The sequence below is a fragment of the Lactuca saligna genome, chromosome 1, assembly GCF_052625555.1.
Source record: "Lactuca saligna cultivar CGN05327 chromosome 1, ASM5262555v1, whole genome shotgun sequence".
NCBI lineage: Eukaryota > Viridiplantae > Streptophyta > Magnoliopsida > Asterales > Asteraceae > Lactuca > Lactuca saligna.
Genome location: NC_136417.1, coordinates 139396988 through 139401404, shown reverse-complemented (window position 1 = coordinate 139401404; position 4417 = coordinate 139396988). Strand labels below are relative to the sequence as shown.

The 4417-nt window shown below is 35.4% G+C and overlaps 1 pseudogene; it reads left to right on the top strand.

Moving 5' to 3' along the window:
* Nucleotides 1–1561: 1561 nt before the first annotated feature.
* LOC145012107 (protein LAZY 1-like) lies at nucleotides 1562–4065 on the top strand (annotated as a pseudogene).
* Nucleotides 4066–4417: the final 352 nt, after the last annotated feature.

The window sequence follows — 4417 nt, the reverse complement described above, 5'->3', positions numbered from 1 at the left end:
CCATATATGCTCACTAGGTTCCCAAGCCTGACCCACTCAGCTTTCTGTTTTACAGGTAGTGGACCCAGAGCATAATTTGGATGATGATGAGGGATTTTCGGATTATAGGCTAGTAGTTGTAAATAACTGTTGTAAGACTTTTAATGTACTGTCTATGCTTTTGATCTGTATCGAACATGACATCCCGAGTCTTTTTAATGAAATACATTTCTATGGAAATGCTTTGATAAATGTTTAATATATTTTTACTTTGGGAACAAATTCCGCAAACACTTTTATGTAAAATATTACTCTGATTTTCAAACAAGCATAAACAAAATAGGTCTTTTCTGGCCGTGAAATTGGGGATGTCACAATTGATATCAGAGCATTAGTTTAAATGAACTAGGAATTTGTAGGATTTCTAGACTTAAACATAGAATGCTAAGTGATGATTGTGAGATGAGTATCTACCATATTTAAGACACGAGCACTAGTATATTTTAGGAAAGTTGCCAAAAATGCTTTTATGTGCTAAATACTATATGATTACCATATATGGCATTAATTGTTCGGATCTATGGTCTGTTGCCGACCGGATCTGGAAACCTTATGTGTGTAGGCACTACAAGAAAAAGACCCTTTTACGACGCGCAAACCACGAAACTCATTGATTTATGTTACGTAATGGAGAGTGACATTAAAAGAGTGTCATCTCTTAAAAAAATTTATTGATTTAGGTCACGCATTATTGTGTGCCTTTAAATTAATGTCTTATGTAAAAAAAGAAAAAAAAATGGAGGGCACTTGTGCGTCCTCTGTGAATGTCATTTTATATTTTTTTAAGAAACGCGCCTCTCTTCCTAGAGGGAAAATGAAATCCCTAAACATTTTAAACCCCGCTTTCTTCTCCTACATTTCTTTTTGATCTGTTCTCTGATATCTCCTCTCCTTCGTCTCCACCCCTCACCCCACCTCCACTACCTCCCACCCACACCGACTCTTCAGGCCTGCACGACGACGATGTACTGGCCTTCTTGATCAACACTTCATCCATCATCACCATTGGTAGCTCTCTCACCCCATCCTCACTGTTAAACCTTGCAAAATCCTGATATAATATTCCGACGACAATCACATTTTGATGAACACTTAATAGGTGGCGTCTCCGGTGGAAATAAAAGGTGAAATTGAAAACTCCTTATAATTAAGAGAGAGAGAGAGAGAGAGAGAGAGAGAGAGAGAATAAATAAAAATGGGAATCGAAGCCGGGGAGTCCTCTGGTGCTGGATGTCTCGAGACGAGCAGTCGTAGAGAAGATGTCGGTCTAGCTACCACCCCAACCAGTACCTCCAACTATCTACGCCAGCGGTACCTGTTCAAGGTCGTATCAGAATACAACTTTCGCCCTAAATTCAAATGAGAGCAGCACAGAAGGATGACCAGTATACTTCTTTCGCCCTAAATTCAAAGTTAGGGCTATATTTATTATGTTGTATAGTAGTTGCACTTCGATTGGATCACATATAAACAAGAGGATCAGAATACAACTGCTAAATTGAATACTTTGATGTTCAATTCAATGAAGGCGATACCTGTTCAAGGTCGTATCTATCAAGAGAAAGAATCACCACAATTTATCGCTATTTTCCAACCGATGGTTCTTTTCAAGGTACGATCGTAAAACATTCATTTGATTTGTGAATCAAATCTCTTTTCTTCTGTTATGGAATTTGACGATGAGTCCACAGTAGCTGAAAATATGGATGTTAAAAGAAAATCAAACTAAGATTTAAGTCTTTGAGGTTTTTTATGAATCATAATGTTTTCATGGATATTCCATCAAGGCAGATGAGTCCACAGTAGCTGAAAAGCAACCATATAAGGAAACCCCATTTTTGACCTCCTTCAGGGAACTGATTTAATGATGATGTAAAAAGAATCTTTTCATCAAAACTTTTCACTTAAACTAATAGTTGAAGGAAGTAAAAAGATTATATGTACACAGTCTCTTGCACTACTGAACCATAGAGATTCTTCAATTGCAGATGTAAAAGATAGTAAGGTAAGTGTTGATGGTTTGTGTATGAAGAATCAAGCATCTACCAAAAGTATCTTGAAAAAATTCAATGATTTTGATCCCAATAATGAGATACTTATGAGTTTAATGAAAGAAATTAGAGCTGAAATGATGGCTTCAAAGTTGAGTGCTTCTGAGTCTGTGACTTCAATTAGAGCTGAAAGTATGATTTTATTTCTTACTGATACTTGGTTTCTTAATTAACTTGATGCATCTCTTATTAGCAGAGTAACATTAGGCTTTATAAACCCTATTCTGGGATGCCTTGCTCACAAATATCATGTAACAAAATTTAGCACTTGTGGGACATTTCTCATATCAGGTTATTACATGAAAGAAAGTCATGCTTTAAGTTATTCATCAATATGGAAAATATTTTATGTCTTTCTGGTTATTAAACCATTTAAACATTTTAATCTACTTATAATTTGTTATTTCCATATACAGGACTCACACTGCACAGTGAAGAAGTAGGTGCAGCTGTTGCAGCATGGCCAGTTGGACTTTATGGGCTTGTATGAACTAAAATTTATAAAATTTCCATCAAAGTTATAGGTTCATTCTGTTCACTCTCCCTTTTTAAATAACTATAGGAAATTAGACTAATTTAAAATTTTTGAAATCATCAAAGGCTTATATTTTGTTGCTGACTACCCTTTTTTAAAAATCATCCTGCATTTTAACCTACAACCTCAATAGTTTGTAATAGGTCTGGTTTTATAAAAGGACCATGCAACATGTTTCATTCATTGATGTGCTATTATATTATCTTTGCACATGTATCCAGCCAAGCTTTGTTATTTTCTCTATGTTCATTTCAACCTGTCACCAAGTTGAACTTCAACAACATATAAGAATAACTACCTTTTTTCATTTTTTATCTTTCTCCAAATCTGAAAACTGATTAAGAAACTAAGCTCTCTAAAACAAGGATTGGAAATGAAGGTAAACTTTTTAACTCTATTGACATTTGGAATCTGACATTACCTCTTCAATGCTATAACTACATGTTTGCCTCCTTTTCTTTTCAGCTACTAGATTGGATTCAGCACAAGTTTCACCAGAATAACAATGAGCACCTAATACAGGAATTTGCTCCAAGTAAGTCATGCATCTTCAACTCTCACATGTTTATGTTTTATAACCATATCATTATACACATTCTTTATTAATGAACAAGAAACTCATGTGCGTTTCTTACGAATTTACAATACTATCCTAAATCACTGTACTGTTACTCCAAGGCTCAAAGCAATAATAAACAAAGAGAGAAGCATTTTCATAAATCATTTGCATGCATAGAGACTGCTACATCAGACTAAGAGGAACCATCTGGTGAAGTACTCTTCCATGGATTCCTGGCAATTGGGACTCTTGCTATTACTGAACCAGAAACACCAACATTTGCCACCTCTGTTGAGAATATTACATGGAAAGAAACTGAAGCAACTGAGAATGAACTGAACCTTATCAATGGTGAGTTAGAAAAGGTGCTAAGAACCGAAGGAAAGGAAGAAGAAGAAAATGAAGATGGAACAGTTGTTTGTCCACTACAGACATATCTGTTAAGTTCGGTAATTGGATTGCCTGGAACAACGGGAAAGAAAGAACATCGAGCATCACTTGGAGAGCTCTTTTAGAGAACTAAAATGGAAGAAAAAGAAACTACTGGACCTAAAAACAATGATGGAGAAAAGAGAAAGGAGAAATTTTTTGTCCATTTGATGAAAGAGATACTAAAAGGAAGAACCCTTTATCCTGGTTCGCTTGATAAAAAACCAAAACCAGGCAAGGTATGTACATTAATCTATTGTTTTAGTAAAAAGTGTTAAATGATTAGTTGAGTATATATCCTTGCATATTTTTTTTAATGTGGGTGGGGCTTTTTACGACTCCAACGAATGTTCCATAGGAAAGTTCACCCTGAAACTGTTGCACCTAAGTCTGACCATCTCACATTATTTCCTCTGGTGGATACTTCTGTTTATGGTAGTGGGTTTCAATAGGTGAGTCAAAAACTCAAAATGTGGTGCTTTTAGAATCTCTAGCTATTGTGGTTTCTTGATGGATTTATGGACCTTTGTAGGTTGAAAGTTGAGCACATAGGCGTGGTCAAAGTAAAGTAGTCAATGTTTATATATTTTGTGCCAAGGTGAGATACATTACTTACTCGTCTATCCATTTAGTTTTTGGTCCACTTATGATTAAGTGTTTTGAACTATCAATGACTATTTTTTATTTTTATTTCAGAACACTCCAGATTAGTCTCACTGGAGAAAATTGAATAGAAGTCTGCATCGTACTTCATCTAGTATAGATGGGAAGTATGATTCATTGAAGGAGATCATGGTATGGTAT